The 20,950-nt window shown below is 33.2% G+C and overlaps 1 protein-coding gene across 2 annotated transcripts in view; it reads left to right on the top strand.

The window, feature by feature from the left end:
- Positions 1-20,950, top strand: part of LOC145249667 (RUN domain-containing protein 1-like) — a 480,843-nt gene that overhangs the window by 167,220 nt on the left and 292,673 nt on the right. The gene's annotated exons all lie outside the window — the stretch shown is intronic.

Below are 20,950 nucleotides of genomic sequence, written 5' to 3'. Positions count from 1 at the left end.
ATTTGTTTTATTTGAATGGACATTGAAATTTTTACCTACTCTGTCTTATTTGAAGTTGACATTGAAATCTTTACCTAATCTGTCTTATTTGAAGTTGACATTGAAATCTTTACCTAATCTGTCTTATTTGAAGTTGACATTGAAATTTCTTCCTACTCTGTCTTATTTGAAGTTGACATTGAAATCTTTACCTAATCTGTCTTATTTGAAGTTGACATTGAAATTTCTTCCTACTCTGTCTTATTTGAAAATGACATTGAAATTTCTTCCTACTCTGTCTTATTTGAAGTTGACATTGAAATCTTTACCTAATCTGTCTTATTTGAAGTTGACATTGAAATCTTTACCTAATCTGTCTTATTTGAAGTTGACATTGAAATTTCTTCCTACTCTGTCTTATTTGAAGTTGACATTGAAATTTCTTCCTACTCTGTCTTATTTGAAGTTGACATTGAAATCTTTACCTAATCTGTCTTATTTGAAGTTGACATTGAAATCTTTACCTAATCTGTCTTATTTGAAGTTGACATTGAAATTTCTTCCTACTCTGTCTTATTTGAAGTTGACATTGAAATCTTTACCTAATCTGTCTTATTTGAAGTTGACATTGAAATTTCTTCCTACTCTGTCTTATTTGAAGTTGACATTGAAATTTCTTCCTACTCTGTCTTATTTGAAGTTGACATTGAAATCTTTACCTAATCTGTCTTATTTGAAGTTGACATTGAAATCTTTACCTAATCTGTCTTATTTGAAGTTGACATTGAAATTTCTTCCTACTCTGTCTTATTTGAAGTTGACATTGAAATCTTTACCTAATCTGTCTTATTTGAAGTTGACATTGAAATTTCTTCCTACTCTGTCTTATTTGAAGTTGACATTGAAATTTCTTCCTACTCTGTCTTATTTGAAGTTGACATTGAAATCTTTACCTAATCTGTCTTATTTGAAGTTGACATTGAAATCTTTACCTAATCTGTCTTATTTGAAGTTGACATTGAAATTTCTTCCTACTCTGTCTTATTTGAAGTTGACATTGAAATTTCTTCCTACTCTGTCTTATTTGAAGTTGACATTGAAATCTTTACCTAATCTGTCTTATTTGAAGTTGACATTGAAATCTTTACCTAATCTGTCTTATTTGAAGTTGACATTGAAATTTCTTCCTACTCTGTCTTATTTGAAGTTGACATTGAAATCTTTACCTAATCTGTCTTATTTGAAGTTGACATTGAAATTTCTTCCTACTCTGTCTTATTTGAAGTTGACATTGAAATTTCTTCCTACTCTGTCTTATTTGAAGTTGACATTGAAATCTTTACCTAATCTGTCTTATTTGAAGTTGACATTGAAATCTTTACCTAATCTGTCTTATTTGAAGTTGACATTGAAATCTTTACCTAATCTGTCTTATTTGAAGTTGACATTGAAATTTCTTCCTACTCTGTCTTATTTGAAGTTGACATTGAAATCTTTACCTAATCTGTCTTATTTGAAGTTGACATTGAAATTTCTTCCTACTCTGTCTTATTTGAAGTTGACATTGAAATTTCTTCCTACTCTGTCTTATTTGAAGTTGACATTGAAATTTCTTCCTACTCTGTCTTATTTGAAGTTGACATTGAAATTTCTTCCTACTCTGTCTTATTTGAAGTTGACATTGAAATTTCTTCCTACTCTGTCTTATTTGAAGTTGACATTGAAATTTCTTCCTACTCTGTCTTATTTGAAGTTGACATTGAAATCTTTACCTAATCTGTCTTATTTGAAGTTGACATTGAAATTTCTTCCTACTCTGTCTTATTTGAAGTTGACATTGAAATTTCTTCCTACTCTGTCTTATTTGAAGTTGACATTGAAATCTTTACCTAATCTGTCTTATTTGAAGTTGACATTGAAATTTCTTCCTACTCTGTCTTATTTGAAGTTGACATTGAAATTTCTTCCTACTCTGTCTTATTTGAAGTTGACATTGAAATTTCTTCCTACTCTGTCTTATTTGAAGTTGACATTGAAATTTCTTCCTACTCTGTCTTATTTGAAGTTGACATTGAAATTTCTTCCTACTCTGTCTTATTTGAAGTTGACATTGAAATTTCTTCCTACTCTGTCTTATTTGAAGTTGACATTGTAATTTCTTCCTACTCTGTCTTATTTGAAGTTGACATTGAAATTTCTTCCTAATCTGTCTTATTTGAAGTTGACATTGAAATTTCTTCCTACTCTGTCTTATTTGAAGTTGACATTGAAATTTCTTCCTACTCTGTCTTATTTGAAGTTGACATTGAAATTTCTTCCTAATCTGTCTTATTTGAAGTTGACATTGAAATTTCTTCCTACTCTGTCTTATTTGAAGTTGACATTGAAATTTCTTCCTACTCTGTCTTATTTGAAGTTGACATTGAAATTTCTTCCTACTCTGTCTTATTTGAAGTTGACATTGAAATTTCTTCCTAATCTGTCTTATTTGAAGTTGACATTGAAATTTCTTCCTACTCTGTCTTATTTGAAGTTGACATTGAAATCTTTACCTAATCTGTCTTATTTGAAGTTGACATTGAAATTTCTTCCTACTCTGTCTTATTTGAAGTTGACATTGAAATTTCTTCCTACTCTGTCTTATTTGAAGTTGACATTGAAATTTCTTCCTACTCTGTCTTATTTGAAGTTGACATTGAAATTTCTTCCTACTCTGTCTTATTTGAAGTTGACATTGAAATTTCTTTCTACTCTGTCTTATTTGAAGTTGACATTGAAATTTCTTCCTACTCTGTCTTATTTGAAGTTGACATTGAAATTTCTTCCTACTCTGTCTTATTTGAAGTTGACATTGAAATTTCTTCCTACTCTGTCTTATTTGAAGTTGACATTGAAATTTCTTCCTAATCTGTCTTATTTGAAGTTGACATTGAAATTTCTTCCTACTCTGTCTTATTTGAAGTTGACATTGAAATCTTTACCTAATCTGTCTTATTTGAAGTTGACATTGAAATTTCTTCCTACTCTGTCTTATTTGAAGTTGACATTGAAATTTCTTCCTACTCTGTCTTATTTGAAGTTGACATTGAAATTTCTTCCTACTCTGTCTTATTTGAAGTTGACATTGAAATTTCTTCCTACTCTGTCTTATTTGAAGTTGACATTGAAATTTCTTCCTACTCTGTCTTATTTGAAGTTGACATTGAAATTTCTTCCTACTCTGTCTTATTTGAAGTTGACATTGAAATTTCTTCCTACTCTGTCTTATTTGAAGTTGACATTGAAATTTCTTCCTACTCTGTCTTATTTGAAGTTGACATTGAAATTTCTTCCTACTCTGTCTTATTTGAAGTTGACATTGAAATTTCTTCCTACTCTGTCTTATTTGAAGTTGACATTGAAATTTCTTCCTACTCTGTCTTATTTGAAGTTGACATTGAAATTTCTTCCTAATCTGTCTTATTTGAAGTTGACATTGAAATTTCTTCCTACTCTGTCTTATTTGAAGTTGACATTGAAATCTTTACCTAATCTGTCTTATTTGAAGTTGACATTGAAATTTCTTCCTACTCTGTCTTATTTGAAGTTGACATTGAAATTTCTTCCTACTCTGTCTTATTTGAAGTTGACATTGAAATTTCTTCCTACTCTGTCTTACTGGTGCTACCAGATTAGGATGTCTATGTGCTTCCTGAGACGAAATGCACCTACATCGATTTTCTGTTTTTGTTTTCTATTCTGTTTTGTAAAACTTAATTATGTTCTACAAAAACAACAATCCCCTTCCCCTCTCATTTCCTTTTCCTTTCCTACTTACCAATCCCATCGCCGCCCCCCCTTTTTTTTGCCCTGTTGGTAGGGCACTAGAATAAGCCGACTGCCCCCTTCAGAGGGTAAAAATCCCTCAATGGGGCAACCAGTTAGCCGTGGGTTGCTACCTGTAATGCCTTAGGACGTGATTTTGGTGAGTGAGCTTACCTAGACCTGGGTGCATAAAAGTCTAGGCACTGTAACGCATTACTTTGGCCCTTACTTCAGCTAGACGGGCGGTCGGAGAGGCCCAATCCTACCAATCGGCCAGTCACACCAAGCCCTAGCACTTACATCCAAAGTACTAACTACCACAACAAAGAACGAAACTTAAAGGTACTCCCATCTTTTTTAAAAAAAATTTTTTTTTGTTTTTTATTTATTCCCCCACTACAAAAAATAGGCGAACCAAGTAAGTGCTAGAAGGCGGTGGCAAGGGTCAATCAATTGGAAAGACCAGAACTCAACACTCCATCTGAGCAAATGTATTTTTGAGGACATATTGAATAGAAAATATAGTGCTTGAGAACTCCACGTAGCCCCAACATGGTCAAGGCAAATGGGTTTCCCCCTTACTATGCCCCAATTTTGGACTCCGAGGTGGGTAGGGAGCGTGGTTGATGAAAATTAAATCTCAAAATCCATGGCTGACAAAAACAAAAGCATCCCCCTCAAAACTCTTAAAAGAAACCATTCCTCTGACTCTGTCCTCTCAAGCTCAGATGAAGAACAAAAATTCAAAACTAGAAAAACCGTTCCAACTATAGACGAAGGAAACTTCCCACGATTTTTGGTTATTGAATTAATCGAAGATAAAAGAATTGGAAATTTATCACCTTTCCTAATAGAAAAAACATTATCCACAAAAAGTAAACCAAAAATGATCAAAAAAACAAAAGATGGAAATCTACTAGTTGAGATAACCAATCTTAGAGATGCTCAAACTCTACTCAAAATGAAGAACTTCCATGAGTACAAGTGCAAAGTCTTTCCCCATAAAACACTAAATACTTCGAAAGGAGTAATTCGAGGTTATGAACTATCGCTGGCAACTGAAGAAGAAATTAAAACTGAATTAGAAAAACAAGGAGTAATCAACCACATCCGCATAAACATAAAAAGAAACAATAAAATAATAACAACCAACCCATATATATTAACGTTTAACAAATCAACAATACCTAAGGAAATAAAAATTGGCTACTTAAATGTAAAAGTAGACTAATATATCCCAGCACCATTAAGATGTTCCCATTGCCAAAAATGTGGACATCATAAAGAAGCCTGTAAAGGAATAAAAATACGTGGAAAATGCGGCAACAAAGAGCGTGACCACACCAAAGAAAAATGCATAAATGAGGTGAAATGTGCAAACTGCAAAGATCACCAGATTTCCTCTAAAATATGCAAAACATAAAAAGGAAAGAAATTATAGAAGTAAAGTACAAGAAAAACAAAAGCTTTCCAGAAGCCAGAAAAATTGTTGAGACGTACATGAAAGACAACACATATGCTGAGACAAAAAAACAGACAACTAAACCATACCAACATAATGAAATACATGATCAATATAGGGAGCTGATAAACAAACTGATTGCATTAAATATTAAAGAATGGCCAGAATTTCAAAATAGCCTAAAAGAAAAATACTCAAATCTGGTAAACAAAATAGAAATAACAAATCCAAATAAAGAAAATAATATTCCATCCACAACAGAACCATTAAAAAAAATATCACAGAAACTAAGAAAACAACCACCAGAAATTAATGAAAAAATAAGCAATGATAAAACAGCAAATAAAGAATGTTCCAGAAAAGAAGAAAACCAAACAATAGACACTCAAAATAGATTCCAAATTCTAGAAAAAATGGAAACCGAAAACACCCTAGATAAAAAAAAGAAACCAAACACAAGTAATCAAGTGGGAAAAAATGAACAAGAATCCAAAATGGCAACATCTCAAGCAAGATCCAGATCGACGTCCAGATCCAAACAAAAAAAAGAAAAAACCAGCAAAACACTTCACCAAAGACACAAACTCCAACAAAAGATAAACCCTCTACTTCTAAAGAGATGGAAATAGAGGAAAACTAAACAGCTTCATGGATAGAAATAAAATACAACAAATTATCCAATGGAATTGTCGTGGAATAAGATCTAACTATAATGAACTTCTTATACTTATCTCACTCTTCAACCCAGCCATTGTTTGCTTACAAGAAACCTTCCTACAAAGCAATAACCATTTCAAAACACCAAACTATGAACAATACAACTATTTCCATAACACAGGCCTTCGTGCTAATGGAGGGACCTCAATTCTTGTAAGGAATAACATACCTCAAAGCAATTTCTCTGTCAAAACAAATCTCCAAGCAATTACAACTCAAGTCACATTACACAAAACAATCACAATCTGCTGAATATACGTCCCTTATTTGAGTGGACATTGAAATCTCTTGTTTATTTTTTTTATTTTAGTGGACATTGAAATCTGTTCTTAATCTGTCTGATTTGACTAGACATTGAAATCTCTTCTTTTTTGTTTTTTTTGTAGTGGACATTGAAATTTCTTCAAAATTTGTCTTCTTATGAGTTGACATTGACATCTCTTCCTAATCTGTCTGATTTGAATGGACATTGAAATCTCTTCTTTGTTTTATTTGAGTGGACATTGAAATCTTTACCTAATCTGTCTTATTTGAAGTTGACATTGAAATTTCTTCCTACTCTGTCTTATTTGAAGTTGACATTGAAATCTTTACCAAATCTGTCTTATTTGAAGTTGACATTGAAATTTCTTCTTTATTTGTTTTATTTGAATGGACATTGAAATCTTTACCTAATCTGTCTTATTTGAAGTTGACATTGAAATTTCTTCCTACTCTGTCTTATTTGAAGTTGACATTGAAATCTTTACCTAATCTGTCTTATTTGAAGTTGACATTGAAATTTCTTCCTACTCTGTCTTATTTGAAGTTGACATTGAAATCTTTACCTAATCTGTCTTATTTGAAGTTGACATTGAAATTTCTTCTTTATTTGTTTTATTTGAATGGACATTGAAATCTTTACCTAATCTGTCTTATTTGAAGTTGACATTGAAATTTCTTCCTACTCTGTCTTATTTGAAGTTGACATTGAAATCTTTACCTAATCTGTCTTATTTGAAGTTGACATTGAAATTTCTTCCTACTCTGTCTTATTTGAAGTTGACATTGAAATCTTTACCTAATCTGTCTTATTTGAAGTTGACATTGAAATTTCTTCTTTATTTGTTTTATTTGAATGGACATTGAAATTTTTACCTACTCTGTCTTATTTGAAGTTGACATTGAAATCTTTACCTAATCTGTCTTATTTGAAGTTGACATTGAAATCTTTACCTAATCTGTCTTATTTGAAGTTGACATTGAAATTTCTTCCTACTCTGTCTTATTTGAAGTTGACATTGAAATCTTTACCTAATCTGTCTTATTTGAAGTTGACATTGAAATTTCTTCCTACTCTGTCTTATTTGAAAATGACATTGAAATTTCTTCCTACTCTGTCTTATTTGAAGTTGACATTGAAATCTTTACCTAATCTGTCTTATTTGAAGTTGACATTGAAATCTTTACCTAATCTGTCTTATTTGAAGTTGACATTGAAATTTCTTCCTACTCTGTCTTATTTGAAGTTGACATTGAAATTTCTTCCTACTCTGTCTTATTTGAAGTTGACATTGAAATCTTTACCTAATCTGTCTTATTTGAAGTTGACATTGAAATCTTTACCTAATCTGTCTTATTTGAAGTTGACATTGAAATTTCTTCCTACTCTGTCTTATTTGAAGTTGACATTGAAATCTTTACCTAATCTGTCTTATTTGAAGTTGACATTGAAATTTCTTCCTACTCTGTCTTATTTGAAGTTGACATTGAAATTTCTTCCTACTCTGTCTTATTTGAAGTTGACATTGAAATCTTTACCTAATCTGTCTTATTTGAAGTTGACATTGAAATCTTTACCTAATCTGTCTTATTTGAAGTTGACATTGAAATTTCTTCCTACTCTGTCTTATTTGAAGTTGACATTGAAATCTTTACCTAATCTGTCTTATTTGAAGTTGACATTGAAATTTCTTCCTACTCTGTCTTATTTGAAGTTGACATTGAAATTTCTTCCTACTCTGTCTTATTTGAAGTTGACATTGAAATCTTTACCTAATCTGTCTTATTTGAAGTTGACATTGAAATCTTTACCTAATCTGTCTTATTTGAAGTTGACATTGAAATTTCTTCCTACTCTGTCTTATTTGAAGTTGACATTGAAATTTCTTCCTACTCTGTCTTATTTGAAGTTGACATTGAAATCTTTACCTAATCTGTCTTATTTGAAGTTGACATTGAAATCTTTACCTAATCTGTCTTATTTGAAGTTGACATTGAAATTTCTTCCTACTCTGTCTTATTTGAAGTTGACATTGAAATCTTTACCTAATCTGTCTTATTTGAAGTTGACATTGAAATTTCTTCCTACTCTGTCTTATTTGAAGTTGACATTGAAATTTCTTCCTACTCTGTCTTATTTGAAGTTGACATTGAAATCTTTACCTAATCTGTCTTATTTGAAGTTGACATTGAAATCTTTACCTAATCTGTCTTATTTGAAGTTGACATTGAAATCTTTACCTAATCTGTCTTATTTGAAGTTGACATTGAAATTTCTTCCTACTCTGTCTTATTTGAAGTTGACATTGAAATCTTTACCTAATCTGTCTTATTTGAAGTTGACATTGAAATTTCTTCCTACTCTGTCTTATTTGAAGTTGACATTGAAATTTCTTCCTACTCTGTCTTATTTGAAGTTGACATTGAAATTTCTTCCTACTCTGTCTTATTTGAAGTTGACATTGAAATTTCTTCCTACTCTGTCTTATTTGAAGTTGACATTGAAATTTCTTCCTACTCTGTCTTATTTGAAGTTGACATTGAAATTTCTTCCTACTCTGTCTTATTTGAAGTTGACATTGAAATCTTTACCTAATCTGTCTTATTTGAAGTTGACATTGAAATTTCTTCCTACTCTGTCTTATTTGAAGTTGACATTGAAATTTCTTCCTACTCTGTCTTATTTGAAGTTGACATTGAAATCTTTACCTAATCTGTCTTATTTGAAGTTGACATTGAAATTTCTTCCTACTCTGTCTTATTTGAAGTTGACATTGAAATTTCTTCCTACTCTGTCTTATTTGAAGTTGACATTGAAATTTCTTCCTACTCTGTCTTATTTGAAGTTGACATTGAAATTTCTTCCTACTCTGTCTTATTTGAAGTTGACATTGAAATTTCTTCCTACTCTGTCTTATTTGAAGTTGACATTGAAATTTCTTCCTACTCTGTCTTATTTGAAGTTGACATTGTAATTTCTTCCTACTCTGTCTTATTTGAAGTTGACATTGAAATTTCTTCCTAATCTGTCTTATTTGAAGTTGACATTGAAATTTCTTCCTACTCTGTCTTATTTGAAGTTGACATTGAAATTTCTTCCTACTCTGTCTTATTTGAAGTTGACATTGAAATTTCTTCCTAATCTGTCTTATTTGAAGTTGACATTGAAATTTCTTCCTACTCTGTCTTATTTGAAGTTGACATTGAAATTTCTTCCTACTCTGTCTTATTTGAAGTTGACATTGAAATTTCTTCCTACTCTGTCTTATTTGAAGTTGACATTGAAATTTCTTCCTAATCTGTCTTATTTGAAGTTGACATTGAAATTTCTTCCTACTCTGTCTTATTTGAAGTTGACATTGAAATCTTTACCTAATCTGTCTTATTTGAAGTTGACATTGAAATTTCTTCCTACTCTGTCTTATTTGAAGTTGACATTGAAATTTCTTCCTACTCTGTCTTATTTGAAGTTGACATTGAAATTTCTTCCTACTCTGTCTTATTTGAAGTTGACATTGAAATTTCTTCCTACTCTGTCTTATTTGAAGTTGACATTGAAATTTCTTTCTACTCTGTCTTATTTGAAGTTGACATTGAAATTTCTTCCTACTCTGTCTTATTTGAAGTTGACATTGAAATTTCTTCCTACTCTGTCTTATTTGAAGTTGACATTGAAATTTCTTCCTACTCTGTCTTATTTGAAGTTGACATTGAAATTTCTTCCTAATCTGTCTTATTTGAAGTTGACATTGAAATTTCTTCCTACTCTGTCTTATTTGAAGTTGACATTGAAATCTTTACCTAATCTGTCTTATTTGAAGTTGACATTGAAATTTCTTCCTACTCTGTCTTATTTGAAGTTGACATTGAAATTTCTTCCTACTCTGTCTTATTTGAAGTTGACATTGAAATTTCTTCCTACTCTGTCTTATTTGAAGTTGACATTGAAATTTCTTCCTACTCTGTCTTATTTGAAGTTGACATTGAAATTTCTTCCTACTCTGTCTTATTTGAAGTTGACATTGAAATTTCTTCCTACTCTGTCTTATTTGAAGTTGACATTGAAATTTCTTCCTACTCTGTCTTATTTGAAGTTGACATTGAAATTTCTTCCTACTCTGTCTTATTTGAAGTTGACATTGAAATTTCTTCCTACTCTGTCTTATTTGAAGTTGACATTGAAATTTCTTCCTACTCTGTCTTATTTGAAGTTGACATTGAAATTTCTTCCTACTCTGTCTTATTTGAAGTTGACATTGAAATTTCTTCCTAATCTGTCTTATTTGAAGTTGACATTGAAATTTCTTCCTACTCTGTCTTATTTGAAGTTGACATTGAAATCTTTACCTAATCTGTCTTATTTGAAGTTGACATTGAAATTTCTTCCTACTCTGTCTTATTTGAAGTTGACATTGAAATTTCTTCCTACTCTGTCTTATTTGAAGTTGACATTGAAATTTCTTCCTACTCTGTCTTACTGGTGCTACCAGATTAGGATGTCTATGTGCTTCCTGAGACGAAATGCACCTACATCGATTTTCTGTTTTTGTTTTCTATTCTGTTTTGTAAAACTTAATTATGTTCTACAAAAACAACAATCCCCTTCCCCTCTCATTTCCTTTTCCTTTCCTACTTACCAATCCCATCGCCGCCCCCCCTTTTTTTTGCCCTGTTGGTAGGGCACTAGAATAAGCCGACTGCCCCCTTCAGAGGGTAAAAATCCCTCAATGGGGCAACCAGTTAGCCGTGGGTTGCTACCTGTAATGCCTTAGGACGTGATTTTGGTGAGTGAGCTTACCTAGACCTGGGTGCATAAAAGTCTAGGCACTGTAACGCATTACTTTGGCCCTTACTTCAGCTAGACGGGCGGTCGGAGAGGCCCAATCCTACCAATCGGCCAGTCACACCAAGCCCTAGCACTTACATCCAAAGTACTAACTACCACAACAAAGAACGAAACTTAAAGGTACTCCCATCTTTTTTAAAAAAAATTTTTTTTTGTTTTTTATTTATTCCCCCACTACAAAAAATAGGCGAACCAAGTAAGTGCTAGAAGGCGGTGGCAAGGGTCAATCAATTGGAAAGACCAGAACTCAACACTCCATCTGAGCAAATGTATTTTTGAGGACATATTGAATAGAAAATATAGTGCTTGAGAACTCCACGTAGCCCCAACATGGTCAAGGCAAATGGGTTTCCCCCTTACTATGCCCCAATTTTGGACTCCGAGGTGGGTAGGGAGCGTGGTTGATGAAAATTAAATCTCAAAATCCATGGCTGACAAAAACAAAAGCATCCCCCTCAAAACTCTTAAAAGAAACCATTCCTCTGACTCTGTCCTCTCAAGCTCAGATGAAGAACAAAAATTCAAAACTAGAAAAACCGTTCCAACTATAGACGAAGGAAACTTCCCACGATTTTTGGTTATTGAATTAATCGAAGATAAAAGAATTGGAAATTTATCACCTTTCCTAATAGAAAAAACATTATCCACAAAAAGTAAACCAAAAATGATCAAAAAAACAAAAGATGGAAATCTACTAGTTGAGATAACCAATCTTAGAGATGCTCAAACTCTACTCAAAATGAAGAACTTCCATGAGTACAAGTGCAAAGTCTTTCCCCATAAAACACTAAATACTTCGAAAGGAGTAATTCGAGGTTATGAACTATCGCTGGCAACTGAAGAAGAAATTAAAACTGAATTAGAAAAACAAGGAGTAATCAACCACATCCGCATAAACATAAAAAGAAACAATAAAATAATAACAACCAACCCATATATATTAACGTTTAACAAATCAACAATACCTAAGGAAATAAAAATTGGCTACTTAAATGTAAAAGTAGACTAATATATCCCAGCACCATTAAGATGTTCCCATTGCCAAAAATGTGGACATCATAAAGAAGCCTGTAAAGGAATAAAAATACGTGGAAAATGCGGCAACAAAGAGCGTGACCACACCAAAGAAAAATGCATAAATGAGGTGAAATGTGCAAACTGCAAAGATCACCAGATTTCCTCTAAAATATGCAAAACATAAAAAGGAAAGAAATTATAGAAGTAAAGTACAAGAAAAACAAAAGCTTTCCAGAAGCCAGAAAAATTGTTGAGACGTACATGAAAGACAACACATATGCTGAGACAAAAAAACAGACAACTAAACCATACCAACATAATGAAATACATGATCAATATAGGGAGCTGATAAACAAACTGATTGCATTAAATATTAAAGAATGGCCAGAATTTCAAAATAGCCTAAAAGAAAAATACTCAAATCTGGTAAACAAAATAGAAATAACAAATCCAAATAAAGAAAATAATATTCCATCCACAACAGAACCATTAAAAAAAATATCACAGAAACTAAGAAAACAACCACCAGAAATTAATGAAAAAATAAGCAATGATAAAACAGCAAATAAAGAATGTTCCAGAAAAGAAGAAAACCAAACAATAGACACTCAAAATAGATTCCAAATTCTAGAAAAAATGGAAACCGAAAACACCCTAGATAAAAAAAAGAAACCAAACACAAGTAATCAAGTGGGAAAAAATGAACAAGAATCCAAAATGGCAACATCTCAAGCAAGATCCAGATCGACGTCCAGATCCAAACAAAAAAAAGAAAAAACCAGCAAAACACTTCACCAAAGACACAAACTCCAACAAAAGATAAACCCTCTACTTCTAAAGAGATGGAAATAGAGGAAAACTAAACAGCTTCATGGATAGAAATAAAATACAACAAATTATCCAATGGAATTGTCGTGGAATAAGATCTAACTATAATGAACTTCTTATACTTATCTCACTCTTCAACCCAGCCATTGTTTGCTTACAAGAAACCTTCCTACAAAGCAATAACCATTTCAAAACACCAAACTATGAACAATACAACTATTTCCATAACACAGGCCTTCGTGCTAATGGAGGGACCTCAATTCTTGTAAGGAATAACATACCTCAAAGCAATTTCTCTGTCAAAACAAATCTCCAAGCAATTACAACTCAAGTCACATTACACAAAACAATCACAATCTGCTGAATATACGTCCCTCCTCATGAACCAATAAATGAAAATGAACTAGAAAATTTAATAAAATAATTACCTTCACCATTCATTCTTCTAGGAGACTTTAACTGCCACAGTACATTATGGGGATGCGAAGTCACAAACTCAAAAGGAAACAAAATTGAACAATTAATAAACAAAAATAACTTGTGCCTTCTCAATTAAAAAAATCCCACATACTTCAACAAACGGATCAACTAGTGCCATTGATCTTACCATGTATGATCCATCAAGCTTCTTGGATTATACATGGAGCACTTATGAAGAAACCTGTGGAAGTGATCACTTCCCTATTATAATCACCGAAACCGAAAACACCCTAGATAAAAAAAAGAAACCAGACACAAGTAATCAAGAGGGAAAAAATGAACAAGAATCCAAAATGGATCATCTCAAGCAAGATCCAGATCGACGTCCAGATCCAAACAAAAAAAAGAAAAAACCAGCAAAACACTTCACCAAAGACACAAACTTACTCCATCCACTCCAGTAACTTCATCCAAAACCACATACCCAGGTGGAACACAAACAAAGCCAACTGGGCCGAATTTAAAGAACATTGTTCACTAAAACTAACACAACATCAAATCCAAACAATAGAAGAATTCACGGAAGTACTCATAACAATAGCCAAAAAATGCATACCCAAAAATTCTCCTCCTGGAAAAGAAAAACAAACCATGTTTTTTTTTTTGTTTTTTTTTACATAGGCATCACCACATTATCAAGGCCCAGAAGCCACTCAAGGATAAGGGTTAAAGAGTGTACAGTAGAAATTGGACAATATAGTAATCATTAGTAATGAAAATTTGGTAAATTTGATAACTTATATGGAACGGCTCATCAAGAACTTATTTACTTTAGACTTGAACACAACCATATTGTAGTCAGCTGGAAAGCAGGAAAACGGAAGACAATTCCACAGGCGTGCAGTTCTAAGAAAGAAGCTTTGTTCATAGAATCTACGATTAGATTTAGGCACAGATAAAGAGTGGGGGGAATTATTGATAGTGTTTACAGCTAGACGAGTGTTTCTTGTGAAAGTTTGGCGAGGGGGGACCATAGATTGAAGCTCAGTCGAACACTTTCCATGAAAATAACGATACATCAGAGACAAACTCGCAACATCTCTTCTGTGAGATAGAGGTTGCAAGGAGGAGAAAAGGACATCTCCTACGAGGCTACGAAGTCTATTTTGAACTCTATCAAGGCAGGACAAGTCCTTTCTAGCAGCTCCTGCCCAGATGTGGCAACAGTATTCCATCCTTGGACGTACCTGGCTCTTATATAGATAGAGAATAGCATCAGCAGTGAGATATTTACCGGATCGATAGAAAGATCCCACCATTTTTCCAGCGGCGTTGGCAACAGATTTGATGTACGTGTTCCATTTAAGATCAGGAGTAAAGGTCAAGCCCAGAAGCTTGTCAAAACTTGAGGCCTCCTGAAGACGAGAGCCATTCATTTCAATTGATGCCAAATGTGGATTAGAATGTTGAGGATGTGATTTGGAAGATCATTAATGTAGATCAGGAAAAGAGTTGGGCCCAGGATGGACCCCTGAGGGACACCGGCATTAATACTGTGAGCTTCTGATTTTTGCCCCTCAACTGCTACTCTTATGAACCTATCAGAAAGAAATGATTTAATAATTGAGAAGACATTTCCAGCTATACCATAGCTAGCGATCTTCTGAAGTAAACCTTTATGCCACACCCTATCAAAGGCCTTAGATATGTCAAGAGCAATTGCCCTAGAAAGATTGCCATCGTCGAGAGATTTGCTAATCCTATGCGATATAACTGTAAGCAGATCTGCTGTAGATCTAGCAGAATGGAAACCATATTGAGTGTCACTAAGAAGCTTATTTTTGTTGAGATAGTTGATTACTTCTGTATTTAACACAGATTCTAGCAACTTACTCATGACGCACGGGAGACTTATTGGCCTGTACTGAGAGGGGGATGAGCGATCACCTGAATTCTTAAATACAGGGCATACTGATGAGATTTTCCAGGGAGATGGGAAACTATTCTCCTTAAGACAACGTTTAAACAGTTTTGTAAGTATGGGCGCTAGTTCAAGTTGAAGTTTTTTGATTACTATAATTGGAATACCGTCAGGGCCAGTTGCTTTACTGGAATCAAGGTTTTTGATTAGCTTGGCAACATCACGTACAGATATACGTATATCACATAGCGTGTTTTCTGATACAGGAGGAAATATTGGGGGTTGGCGGCCTTGGTCGCAAAGGGTAGAATTAGCTGCAAAGTTCTTGACAAAGAGTTTGGCTTTGTCTGATGCTGACGAGATTACCTCAGGTCCATTGATAATAGTTGGGATGGAGCACACGCTTCTGTTCAGGATTCTGTTTGCTATTTGCAAAAACTGGTGGGAACCAAGCCGCTGCTCAGCTACTTTGGACTTAACAGATTGAGCATACAACTCTCTTGCGTTCCTTATTACTTTCTTACAATGGTTGCTGGCAGACCTGAAAACGGTTCAATCCAGAATGTAAAACGGCCATTAGACAGAGAAAGGCAACCTTAAGAAAATTTAAAAAACAACCCACAATGAACAACTTAATAGAATACAAACACCAAAGAGCTAAAACTTGAAAAACAATTAAAGAATGCAAAAGATCCTGCTAGCAACAATTTGTCAACAAAATCAACATCACCACTAAACCCAAAACCGTCTGGGAAATGATTAGGAAAATAACTGGAAAATATAATCCGAATCCAATCAAACACCTTCTCATAAATAAACAGAAAATAACTGATATAAAAGATATTGCTAACACACTAGCTAAAACCTTTGCCGGAAACTCATCATCAAAACACTACAATAGACAATTCCAAATACTTAAGAAACATGAAGAAAAGTACAAAATAAACTTTAATTCTAAAAACCAAGAGCCTTACAATGAAATCTTCTCCCTCAATGAACTAGAAACCGCCATAGAAAAATCTCATAACTCAGCTGTAGGACCAGATGAAGTGCACTACAGCTTCCTTAAAGAAATTCCACCAGAATCATTAAAACTCCTCCTCCAAATTTATAATAAAATATGGGAAACAAAAGATTTCCCAACTTCATTGAAAAATGCAATAATAATACCAATACCCAAAATTGGAAAAGATACATCAAACCCAGAAAACTACAGACCAATAGCTCTCACAAGCTGCCTATGCAAAATGTTCGAAAGAATGATTAACTACCATCTTATATGGTATCTAGATGACAACAAAATAATTTCTGAAGTCCAGTGTGGATACCAAAAAAATTGAGGATGTATAGACCACATCACTAACCTCGAAAATTATATCAGAGAAGCTTTTATTAATAAGGAACACGTAACATCTGTTTTTTTTCGATCTTGAGAAAGCATGTGAAACTACCTGGAAACACGGTATCATAAAAGATCTCCACAACATCGGACTAAGAGGCAGATTACCTGAATTCATAAAAAACTTCCTAACAGACAGATCTTTCCAAGTTCGCATAGATTCAACTTTATCAGACCCACAAAATCAAGAAGGAGTGCCCCAAGGCAGCATATTATCAACAACTATCTTTAACATAAAAATTAATAACATTATAAAAGAACTCTCTCCTGATATATATAACTCCTTATATGTAGATGACTGCTCAATCAGCTACAGATCTAAATACATTCACACTATTGAAAGAAGACTACAACATAACATAAATAAAATTAATAAATGGGCAACAAAAATGGTTTCAAATTCTCCAAAACTAAAACAAAATGCATTCATTTCTGTAACCAACGCAAACTCCACCCTTACAGATTGAAGGCGAAAAAATTCCATTCGTAAATGAACACAAGCACCTGGGAATCATTTTTGACAAAAAACTAAATTTCATTCCACACATCAATCACATCAAAACCAAATGTAATAAAGCATTACAACTCCTACGAGTCATTGCCCATACAGATTGGGGAGCTGACAAGAACACACTACTCAAACTATATAGAGCATTAATTAGATCAAAAATAGATTATGGTTGCTTCATATATCAATCCACCAGAAAGTCATATCTAAAAACCCTCAACACAATATGCCACTCCGGACTAAGACTAGCACTTGGAGCATTTCCAACCTCCCCTGTAGAAAGCCTGTATGCAGAAGCACATGAAACTCCTCCAATGCTCAGAAATCAAAACCTTGGTCTAAAATACTACACAAAACTTACAGCCAACCCCACAAACCCAGCACACAATAGCACTTTAAATCCAAACCGTAAACACCTTTTCGACCAAAAAGAAAATGCAATCAACACCTTTGGACTTACAATAAAATCGATTTCCAAAGAAGCAAGTCTACCCATAACTAAAATCCACGAAACTGTCCTACTCAAAACCCCTCTCTTGAAAATCATATCCCCTAACATCGACCTATGTTTAAGTAAATATGAAAAGAAACATACTTATCCAATAACTTATGATGATAATCTCATTAAAATCAAAGAAAAGTATCCAGACCACACGCACATCTATACGGATGGGTCTAAACAAAATAACGCAACAGCCAGTGCAGCAATACTCAATAAATCAATAAAAAAACAATCAAACCTCCCAAAAGAAACCTCAATCTTCAGTGCTGAAATACATGCACTAATCCTAGCTCTCAAACTCGCCTCCAATAACAAAAAAAAAAAATTTATAATCCTTTCAGACTCCCAATCTACTCTAAAAGCGATTAAAAATAGAAAGATGGACAACCCCCTAATCGCAAAATTACTCCAAAAATTAACTGAACAGTAAAAAAGAAATCATTTTCTGCTGGATACCGAGCCATTCCGGTATTAAAGGTAATGAATTAGCAGATTCTGCAGCAAAAACGCCTTAAATCTCTCAATCGATGAAAATTTTAAAATTCCATACATAGATCTAAAAAGATGTATCAACACATATACAACAGAGAAATGGCAAACCTACTGGAATGAACACCCTAACAACAAACTTCACGAAATCATACTAAAAATCAAAAAACAACAACAAAATACGAAACTAAACAGAAAAGAAGTCAAACTAACAAGAATAAAAATAGGTATACTCACTTAACCCACTCATATCTCCTAAAAAAGAAAGCCAACCCATCTGTATACCTTGTCAAACACCACTCACAATCAAACACATATTAATTGAATGTACTGATTTTGTAACTGTAAGAAATTGATTCTACAAAGAAAACAATATTAAAGACTTATTTGATAAAAACAATCCCCACACCATACTCTCATATCTTAAAAAGTTGGCCTTTATAAAAAAATTTGAAAAGAACGGTCCTGTATATGACCTAAAACTATATCCGATGGTGAGGCCCCACCTTGCGGGCCTTGGGAAGTGTGGAGCCACTCTTTAATTGCCATTGCTCTCAGGTCCACTCTGACCCGGAGTGGTAGTACCTGTTAGGGTCCCAACTATGGGTTAAATAGAATCTGACTTAAAAAGAAAAAATATACTCCATTAAAAATCGTTCCTCAAAATAACTAGATTTGGCATTAAATAACCTGAAAAAGGTTGATATGCCGTAAAACAAAAACAACCAACCAACCAACTAAACTGTCTTATTTGAGTGGACATTGAAATCCTGTTATAATCTGTGTTATTTGAGTGGACATTTAAACCTTTTCATAATCCGTCTCATTTGAGTGGACATTGAAATCTCTTCTGTATGTATGTGGACATCTAAATCTTTTCATAATCTGTCTTATTTGAGTGGACATTAAACTCTCTTCATAATCTGTCTTATTTGTGTGGACATTGAAATCTCCTCATAATCTGTCTTATTTGTGTGGACATTGAAATCTCTTCTGTATGTATGTGGACATTTAAATCTTTTCATAATCTGTCTCATTTGAGTGGACATTGAAATCTCTTCATAATCTGTCTTATTTGAGTGGACATTGAAATCTCTTCATAATTTGTCTTATTTGTGTGGACATTGAAATCTCTTCATAATCTGTCTTATCTGTGTGGAAATTGAAATCTCTTCCGTATGTATGTGGACATTTAAACCTTTTCATAATCTGTCTTATTTGAGTGGACATTGAAATCTCTTCATAATCTTTCTTATTTGAGTGGACATTGAAATCTCTTCCTGTCGTATTTGACTGGACATTGAAATATCTTCTTTTTTTTTTGTAGTGGACATTGAAATCTCTTCATAATTTGTCTTCTTTTGAGTGGACATTGAAATCTCTTAATAATCTGTTTATTTGAGTGGAAATTGAAATCTCTTCCTAATCTTTCTTATTTGACTAGACATTGAAATATCTTCTTTTTTGTTTTATTTCAGTGGACATTGAAATCTCTTCCTAATCTGTCTTATCTGACTGAACATTGAAATATCTTCTTTTTTGATTTTTTTTTTTTGAGTGGACATTGAAATCCCTTCCTAATATGTCTTATTTTTTTGTGGACATTGAAATCTCTTCATAATTTCTCTTATTTGAGTGGACATTGAAATATCTTCTTTATTTGTTTTATTTGAGTGGACATTTAAATCTCTACCTATTCTGTCTTATTTGAGTGGACATTGAAATCTCTACCTATTCTGTCTTATTTGAGTGGACATTGAAATCTCTTCCTAATCTGTCCTTTTTGAGTCGACATTGAAATCTTTTTTTTTTCTTTTGTTTTATTTGAGTGGACATTGAAATCTCTTCATAATTTGTCTTATTTGTGTGGACATTGAAATCTCTTCATAATTTATCTTAATAATAAGACAGATTATGAAGAGATTTTAATGTCCACTAAAGGACATTAAAATCTCTTCATAATCTGTCTTATTTGAGTGGATGTTCAAATCTCTTCATAATTTGTCTTATTTGAGTGGACATTGAAATCTCTATTTAATCTGTCTTATTTGAGTGGACATTTAAATCTCTTCTGTATTTGTCTTACTTGAGCGGACATTGAAATCTCTTCTCTATCTGTCTTATTTGAGTGGACAATGAAATCTCCTCATAATCTGTCTTATTTGAGTGGACAATGAAATCTCCTCATAATCTGTCTTATTTGAGTGGACAATGAAATCTCCTCATAATCTGTCTTATTTGAGTGGACAATGAAATCTCCTCATAATCTGTCTTATTTGAGTGGACAATGAAATCTCCTCATAATCTGTCTTATTTGAGTGGACAATGAAATCTCTTCATAATCTGTCTTATTTGAGTTCATTGAAATCTCGTCTTTATTTGTCTTATTTGAGTTGACATTGAAATTTCGTCTTTATTTGTCTTATTTAGTGGGCATTGAGATCTCTTTATAATCTCTTTTACTTGAGGGGACATCAAAAGCTCCATAGATGTGAATGTTGACTGAGGGATAAGCAGTCAGGATATGGTCAATTTGTTCTGCGATACTCTTGAAGATGGTGACACTATTGTTATATATAGAGCAAATAGGAAAGTTGTGTTGTGCGTAAATGGTACTCTAAAACTCATGTAGATGAGTTAGATTTGGAAGTTAAGTTAGAATAACCTTTTATCAAGAAATTGTCTTAGGAAGCAGTTGTATCAATGCCAGTTTTGCAAAAAGAACAACAGATCAGGTTTGGTCTCCCACAATTGTATTTTAACCTCTGTAAGGTTGAAATGTAGACTCTTGATGGTG

Source organism: Euprymna scolopes, chromosome 28 (genome assembly GCF_053919585.1).
Source record: "Euprymna scolopes isolate OS-2025 chromosome 28, ASM5391958v1, whole genome shotgun sequence".
In the NCBI taxonomy this organism is placed as follows: Eukaryota; Metazoa; Mollusca; class Cephalopoda; order Sepiida; family Sepiolidae; genus Euprymna; species Euprymna scolopes.
The sequence above is the reverse complement of the archived record's forward strand: the minus strand, read 5'-3'. Positions and strand labels throughout refer to the sequence as shown.